Source organism: Berghia stephanieae, chromosome 8, assembly GCF_034508935.2.
Source record: "Berghia stephanieae isolate SIO BIC M18660-M18661 chromosome 8, UCSD_Bste_1.3, whole genome shotgun sequence".
Classification (NCBI taxonomy): domain Eukaryota; kingdom Metazoa; phylum Mollusca; class Gastropoda; order Nudibranchia; family Aeolidiidae; genus Berghia; species Berghia stephanieae.
The window spans coordinates 43992274-44001499 of NC_088367.1; the positions used below are offsets into that span (position 1 = coordinate 43992274).

The 9226-nt window shown below is 38.5% G+C and overlaps 1 pseudogene across 1 annotated transcript in view; it reads left to right on the forward strand.

The window, feature by feature from the left end:
* The first annotated feature begins 277 nt into the window (after positions 1-277).
* The window catches only part of LOC144978736 (uncharacterized), an 18378-nt pseudogene continuing 9429 nt past the window's right edge, over positions 278-9226 (forward strand). Inside the window, exons 1-2 of the transcript XR_013646581.1 lie at positions 278-415; positions 1983-2066. The product of XR_013646581.1 is annotated as an uncharacterized LOC144978736 (transcript). The remainder of the gene's footprint in view (positions 416-1982; positions 2067-9226) is intronic.

The following is a 9226-nucleotide window of genomic DNA, read 5'->3' on the forward strand; positions in this document are numbered from 1 at the left end:
TAGCGGTCTTTAACGGTTCAAGAATGAACGATCCCACGGTCTCAAAGGTCAAACCGGTTCGAATTTCCAACAGTCTCTCAGGAATGTTCAATGTCGAAAAGGACCGGTCCTAGGACCGGTCCTTGCGGTCTTCATTTCCCAAGGACCGTAGGACCGTGGTCCTTAAGCTTGCCAAGGACCGCCCCGCACTACCCCGCACTAGTTGAAAGTTAAAAAGTCGAAACTAATAGCCTACCTAATTATTATGTCTCGAACTGCGAAATGCCAGCGACTTAGATAAGAAACATATTGAAATTGAAGTCTGCTCAAGAAGTTCATACACATTGTCCGTTCACGCTGAGTCTGCTCCTTTCCTGCATTTCATCGTCAAGATAATCAAAAGGAATCATGGAGACGGAGATCGGAGAGGGTGAAAGTAGGCGCTGTACTGTGACTGTGATTTTATCCCCAGACTCAGACGGATAACGAAATTTCGTTATCCCCAGACACATATTTGAAACTCCGCTCTTTTAAACAATTATCCACATTCCAGAATATGTAATGTTTCCAAATATGCACATAGAAATAAGGAAAGTTAATAAAAGACTGTCATTATCCCCAGACAGGTGAAAATTCGTTATCCCCAGACACCTGTCTACACAGTTGCGTCGACTTCGAAGTGGGTGTCATCATGGCCGAATGTTTAGTCGTCTGCCCTGGAAATTTTACCAGAATCGACGTTGCGGGTTTAAATCCTGGTTCCGCCACTTTTTTTTTTTTTTTTTTTAAATTCCGTCTTCTTTTTACAGAACGTTGCAAGGGATAAATGTCCCATCCATCCTCCCCCCACCTCTTTTTTTTTTTTTTTTTTAAAACTCTCTCTCTCTCTCTCTCTCTCTCTCTCTCTCTCTCTCTCTCTCTCTCTCTCTCTCTCTCTCTCTCTCTCTCTTGGTTCCTTTCTAGTTTCTAGCAAATTGTCATATTCGTCCCCACTCCGATCTCAAAAAGTGTTTAAAAAGAATAAATAATTAAAAAGCAAACAAACAGAAATATTCAGAGAGCGACAAAATGGTCAGATAGAGGAGAAAAAACCCCCAATAATTAAAAAAAAACCCAAAACAATTTTAATAAATTCTTGCTCAGAAACGGAACAAAAGGCCAAACAAAAAGGAGAAAAGAATAGACTCGTCAAAAAAAAAGAGGCGGGGGGAGGATGGATGGAACATTTATCCCTTGCAACGTTCTGTAAAAAGAAGAAGGAATGTTAAAAAAAAGTGGCGGAACCAGGATTCGAAACCACAACGTCGATTCTGGTAAAACTTCCAGGGCAGACGACTAAACCATTCGGCCATGACACCCACTTTGAAGTCGACGCACATTGTGTATATGTAGTAACAACTGATTTAATGTTGGTTAATTTTATGTTTTTATAGATATTTTAACTTTCCTTATTTCTGTGTGCATTCGGAAACATCCCATATTCTGGAATGTGGATAATTGTTTAAAAGAGCGGAGTTTCAAATATGTGTATGGGGATAACGAAATTTCATTATCCCCAGACAGGTGTCTGGGGATAATCACAGCGTTAATAAAATATCTATAAAAACATAAAATTAACCAACATTAAATCAGTTGTTACTATATATACACAATATGCGTCGACTTCGAAATGGCTGTCATGGCCGAATGGTTTAGTCGTCTGCCCTGGAAGTTTTACCAGAATCGACGGTGTGGGTTCGAATCGAAAGTAAAATATTGTGCTTATCTGAAAGATTGGGAGTGCCTCAACATTTTCACTTTGATTTTATTGACAGATTCTAGATAAGGAAACACTATGAAATGTGGTGACTATGGTGAAACAGTAGAGATGTGCACCTATATTTCTTATTTTATCTATTCATTTATTTCATGTTTCTTTATTCTCCTAGATATGGTAACTTGTGTAGATTGTGGGGTTATCTTTTCACTGGCTATTAAATTATTTTTTACTTGACAATTTCTAGCGGAATCCCCACATTTGAATAAAGACAATGGCAGCCAGCAACAGTCTGGTTTTAGGACTCAAGTATGGAATTGTCTTCAAAAAAGTGAGTCAGTTTTACACATAACTTGCAGGTCCATAGAATGTTAACTTACTCAATCCTAAAGATTTTTGCTACTTTACAACATTAGAAAGAATGTATTACAAATGACCATGTACATAGATAATTTTATTCAACTATCATTAACATGTAAAAACTGAAAACATTAGCTTTGATACTACGCCTATAATTTGTCTCATAAAAAATGTAATTAATAGGCATGGGGTAAAAGTAACCCCGGTATACTACGGTTTTAGTCGGCGTTAGGGTTGAGTGAGTTAAAAGAGTTATATATACTATATATAGTAAATAGTAACATACATACCCTGCCCCCCCCCCTCTCCCCATATGTTGTCACTTTCCGTGTCTTTGTCCTGGAATGAGATGACCCTATTTAGATTGTTTGAAGATTTTTTTATTTTTCGAGATTGAATAATAACAGGGCTGCCAACTAACTGCATACCAATAAGCTCTTTGTACGTTTGCACTTTCCATGCTTCATGCAATATATTTTTATACAAGTGTTGTATGATAGTTTAAGCGGTTCGTTTGCATGCATTGCTTCATCATTTTATACTCACACAAACATGTAACAAGAATTACAGACCTGAAAATTTTCCTTCTTAAGACCTTGAGATATTTTGTCTTAGTAACCCTTTTAGTTGTCCTCAAAGTGAAAGGAGAAAATATTTGGTATCGGCAGATGATAGCAATCATACCTAAATTGCTAGAGCTACAATTTTGTGTCAATAGTTAGTTGTTTTTATCAAAGCATGGCTTTCATTTTGCCATTTTTTTCACCTCATTTTTCACCAGTCTACAGCTCTGTAGGGTTGTATTTTTACTGCCAAATGCATTAACAATATTTGGAATCTCAGTTTAAGCACCAACAATTACATCATCAACGACCGTATTTGATTTTTGAGGGATTCCATTTGCTATCATTGATGTAAATTAGGAATAATTATTATAAATTCGATCTTTGAACAATAAAGAACAACTTTAACTTAAATGAAACATTTTGCTTCCTCGAGCCTTCATATTACATAACATTCCGTTGTCTTCATTCTCTCTCACCAACTACACACTCTAGTCACACACCGGATACTCACTCATTCGACCCCGATACACACAAGGGTGACCATAGTAGTGAACAGTTTTCACAACAATCATCATCAAGCGTTGCCACCACCTACATCATCATCATCATCATTGCCTTTTTCACCCTGGGTCAGGGTATAGGCCACAGACAAACAGTTTCCATCCTTCTCTATCCTGAGCTATCTTTTTAATCTCATTCCAGGTCTTACCACTTCTCTGTATATCAGCTTCTTTAATTCTTCTCCGTGTTCCTCGTGGCCTTCCCCTTGATCTTCTGCCCTGAGGGTTCCAGTCCAATACTTTCTTTGTTATAGTGGAGTCGTTCTTTCTAAGCGTGTGTCCAATCCACCTCCATCGTCTTCTTCCTATTTCCTCTCCCACTAGTTTCTGCTGTGTTCTTTTCCATACTTCTTCATTTTTTATTCTATCCATCCATTTTATTCTGAGTAGCTTACGCATGCACCTGTTTACGAAAATCTGTACCCTCCTTATACATGCCTGTGATGCGTTCCAAGTTTCAAATCCATACAGTAGGACAGACTTCACATTTGAGTTGAAAAGTCTTAGCTTTAGTTGAAGGGAGATATCTTTAGTTCTCCAAACTCTGTTCAAAGATGTGAATGCAGCCTGTGCCTTTCCTATTCGTGCTTTCACCTCGGCTTCCGTGCCTCCATCCTTGTCAATTATACTTCCGAGATAGCAGAAAGTGTCTCTTTCTTCGAGTTACCACCTACATGCTTGTATCGAAAATTCAGGATGAACAATTATACCTGTGTGAAAATCGTATTATTTCGAGCTGTCAAAAATAAAGTCAATTCGGAACTAACAACTAACATTACAAAACAGCTCATGGTTCTCAAGTTCTGTCTAAAATGGACTATTGTAACATACTTCTCTCTGGTCTGCCTGGTGAGAGTCTCAGAAAGCTACAGTCTGCAAAATTCAGCGGCTATAATTATATTGATGATGAGAAGACAAACTGACCACGCTAACCCCCTTGCTTTTTGGCAACTTTGCACTGGCTTCCTGTCAAAGCACGGATTGGACATAAAATTTCGACCAATGTTTTTAAATCTTTAATTCCTTCAGCCCTAACACCGACTATCTTGGTATTTGAATTTTGATGTACATATTGATAATTGTATAAATCGATCGTTCGACCAATTCTAGAATACGAAAATTGCATCTGGAGCCCATTATATAAAATACAATCTATTAGTATTGAAAGTGTACAGAGGAGAGCTACCAAAAAAATTTATACAATACAGTATTTATCTTATAAGGAAAGGTTAGAGTGTCTTGACTTACCAAGTTTGAAATATAGAAGAATTCGTGGGGATTTAATTCAGGTTAATAGATTGGTACATGGTCTGGATAGGATAGACTTTTCTGATTTTTTAAATTATTCTAATGTTACTTTTACTAGAGGGGACAAGTTTAAGATTTTTGTCACTAGATGCAAAACAAACATAAGACAGCATTGGTTCGGTATTCGTATTGTCCTGAAATGGAACAATTTGAAATTTGAAACAAAGAATGCAAAATTTATGGATTATTTCAAGGTGTTAGTAGACAGGGAATTATATGATGAGAAATTTATATATGACGAATAATACATGTTTGCACTGCTGTTGACATGGCTTTCAATCTTGTATGTAAATTATAATAGATTGACAATCAACATATAGTTAGATCACAGGTAGCCATAAGCTCTTTATTAAAACGGAAGTTACCAACTGAAAAGTAAACAGGAACTCTTTCTTAACAATAACACAAAAAGATAACAATGGGCGCTAATCGTAATAGTAATATCAGATACCCAAACATTGTATCGATATCGGTATCGATGATACTTTATTACATCCCTTCACCCTTAGTAAGGCATAATGACATTAAAATGATAAGAGAAATAAGGAACCTTTAATTATGGCAAATTATAGATTAATAATTATTTACAAATCCAACCTCTTCGGTGGAATAATTATTCTCTGTGACCTTCGAGGCACAATTTGACCTTGATTGAATGAGCTTCCCAATTGCTCTGAGTTCCTAGTTTGGCTGTTAGTGTTAGCATTAGTTGGTGCACAAGTAGGTCCAACATTAAGAGGATCACCAGTGCCTTCAGTGGTTAAACCAACTGATTGTGCAGGTGGCTTGCCTGATGTGAAGCGCTGATCTCTCGGTGGACTGTCAGTACACTGAAACTCATTGTGTGGGTTTATGTCAGACGGTACAACTCTAATTTGATCTTGGTGTCTTCTCTCAATGACACCATTATCTGTTTGGACTCGAAATGAAACAGGACCTGTTGCTTTGATAATTGTACTAGGTACCCATTTCTCTTTACCAGAGTAATTTCTAACAAATACTGTATCATCAACATCTATCTCCCTATCGCAAGAAGTTTCATCATGATAATACCTTTGGGCATTTTGTTTTTGCATAACTGACTGCTGAACTGATGGGTGCAGGAGGTCCAGGTGTGTCTTTAGTTTTCTACCCATTAGTAACTCAGATGGTGTCACTCCTGTGGTGACATGAGGTGTGGTTCGATATTTAGTTAGGAATCTGCTAACTTTCTCTCTTACAGTGGTAGCACCTTTTGCACTCATTTTGACCATTGCTGTTTTGAATGTACCCACAGCACGTTCAGCTAATCCATTACTAGCCGGGTGATATGGAGAGCAAGTTATATGTTTGATACCATTAGCATTACAAAACATTTGGAATTCATAACTAGTGAAGGTAGGACCATTGTCTGAGACCAAGGTATTCGGCAAACCATGTGTTGAAAAGATTTCTCGTAGCTCTGCAATAGTGTCACGAGCTGTGATAGTGCTCATAAGCTTTACTTCGAGCCACTTAGAGTGGGCATCCACTAAGATTAGAAACATTTTGTTAAGAAAAGGACTTGCAAAGTCAATGTGTAATCTAGACCAGGGTTCATTTGGCCAATCCCAATTATACAAGGGTGCTTTGGCTGGATTACGAGCATTCTTTTGACAGTCATAACACTCTTTGACAAAGGTTTCAATGTTCGAATCCAGATGTGGCCACCAGAACCATGAGCGAGCCAACGCTTTCATTTTAGACGCACCAAGATGAGTGTCGTGTAACATGATTAACACCTGATTTCGCAAAGCAAGGGGAATGATTACTCTTGTACCCCACAAAATACAATTATGCTCTAGACTCAATTCATTTTCCCTCAATTTGTAAGGCTTTAACCGTTCATTAGTTACAGTTTCTGGCCATCCATCCCTACAATATTGATAGACAGTATTCAAAACAGTATCGCTCACAATAGCATTGGCAATATCATGATAACTAATTGGGGAATTGTCAATCACGTTGAACGTCTTCAGGTACAAAAAGTTCAGTCTTGTCAGCAAGTGGTAGTCGAGAAAGGCCATCGGCACAATTCTTTGGACCAGGTATATACTCCAGCTTATAATCATAGGCGGCAAGTGTGATCGCCCATCTTTGAAGGCGAGCTGATGCATGTTCAGGCAAAGGTTTGGCTTCTCCTAGTAATCCCAATAGTGGCTTATGATCCGTACGAATAACTACACGATTACCAAAAATAAACTTATGGAACTTCTTGACACCAAATAACACCGATAGTGCCTCCCTATCCAATTGCGAATATTTAGCTTCAGCCTGATTGAGTGAACGACTAGCATAAGCAATTGGCCTTTCATTATTTTCACTATCTAAATGAGCTAATATTGCTCCAACCCAGTGGGAGGAAGCATCACACGTAAGAATAAGCTTTTTTGTAGGATCAAAATGACATAGGATTTGATCAGATGATAACATTAATTTCATTTTTTGAAAAGAATCTTCCTGTTGACTGCTCCAATGCCATTTGGCATTTTTACGAAGAAGCATGTAGAGGGGAGCGAGGGTATGAGACAAATTTTTCATGAATTTTGAATAGTAATTCACGAATCCTAGAAATGCCTGCAGTTGCTGAACGTTGTTAGGACGGGGTGCTTCGTATATTGCTCGTACCTTTTCAGGCTGCGGACGTAAACCATGCGATGATAGGCGATATCCTAAGAAGTTGATTTCTGACTTCAGAAATTGACATTTTTCTCGTCGAATACGTAACCCTTTCTCGTTGATGAGTCGTAGAACTTTATCCAAGGTAGCGAGATGCTCTTGGTCATTTTGACCAGTAATGTAGACATTGTCGAAGTAGACACACCGCCTGGTATGTCTTGAAACAGGGTTTCCATGACAGATTGGAAGATTCCTGGACTGGCAGAAATACCGAAACAGAGTCGTTCATATTGGAAGAGTCCTTTGTGGGTATTGATTGTAGTGAGTTGTCGAGAACTTGGATCTAGATTGAGTTGCGTATAGGCATGTGTAAAATCTAGCTCAGTGAATTTGTCACCATGTGATAATTTTATAGCGAGGTCTTCGATTCTTGGTATTGGGTGATGGTTTTCGTGAATGGCTTTATTTATTGTGACCTTGTAGTCACCACAGATTCTGACAGTATTGTCTTTCTTTAAGACTGGAACAATGGGCGTTGCCCATTCCGATGTTGAAACCTTTTTTATAATGTTCTCGTGTTGTAAGCGTTCGAGCTCGTTTTCTATCTTTTGTCGCATGGCAAATGGTGGTTGCCTACATTTGATGAATTTTGGAGTTGCATTGTCTTTTAAATAGATTTTGACTTCACGATCATTCAATAATCCAGTGCCTTGAAAAACGTTGTTGTTTCGATCTAACACCTCGTCAAGAGTTTGTTGGTTCTCAATTGAGAATAGAGATGACCAATTGAGCTTAAAATGATGAAGCCAGTCCCTTCCCATTAAGGGAGGACCGTTACCCTCAACTATAAGGAGTGGCAGGTTCGCAGTTTGCTTATCATACTGCACATTAACAATTGTTTCTCCAACAATTTTGACATCTTGGCCTGTGTAGGTGGTTAGTGATTTCGATGACTTATCAAGTTTAGAGTTAACTAGATTTTCAAAGTTATTCTTGGTCATTACACTACATGACGCACCAGTATCAATGTGGAACACAATGTTTTTATTGTTAATGAGGAGGGGAACCGAAATAGGGGGCCTTTTGTTTGGGGAATTCACAATAAAAAGTTCAAAATTATGCTCTGGGGGGCTTTCTTCATGCTGGGTGGTCAAATTATCTTCATTCAACAGGTGATTTTGATGGCGGTATTTTGTTGTAGGCGCTGGTTTTTTTGTCGATTGTGTTTGCGATCTGCACATTTTTGCAATGTGACCCACTTTTTGACATTTATGGCAGGTTGATGATTTGAATTTACACTGGAATTGGGTATGAGGGCCGCCGCACGATGACACGATTTAGAAGTCGCTGATGAAGCATGTGATTTGCTCATGGTACTGAACGATCTTGAAGGTTGCTGATAAGAATTTCTGGACGTGGAAAAATGGACAGTTTCGCCCTTCTGAAGTTGATGTGCACTATCTCTTGTTTGATGAATAGAGAGGGCAATGTCCATGGCTTTGTCGATAGTGAGATCATGCTCAACAAGAAGTTTTCGTTGAATCTGAGCATCGTTAATACAGGTCACAAACTTTTCGCAAAGACGTTCATTTAGAGTTTCTCGAAACTGGCAGTGCTCCGCAATGCTCCACAGGGCAGCACAATACTGTTGGATTGATTCGTTTGGTTGACGATTTCTTCCTTCAAACTTAGCTCGCTGCAGGAATTTAGGTGGAGGTGGGGAGTGGAAGTTCTTTAGCAGCATGCAAAGTTCTTCAAATGATTTATCTGCAGGCGAGTTTGGTTGGCACAGATCTTTCAATATTCTAAATTGTTTGGGGCCTACTACTGTTAGTAGCACAGCAGCTTTGTTTTTTATCTGATTCTATGTCATTTGCCATGAAATAGAACTTGAGACGTTCCAAGTAGTCCACAATGGATGTCCCTTCCACAAATTCTGAGATGGTCCCAATGGTAGCCATTATTTTGGTTTAATTTACGTAATCAATAAAAATATTTGACTAATTACTTATCTGGCTCTTTTAAGAATTAATACGTAGCACTTCGGCTCTAGATGACTT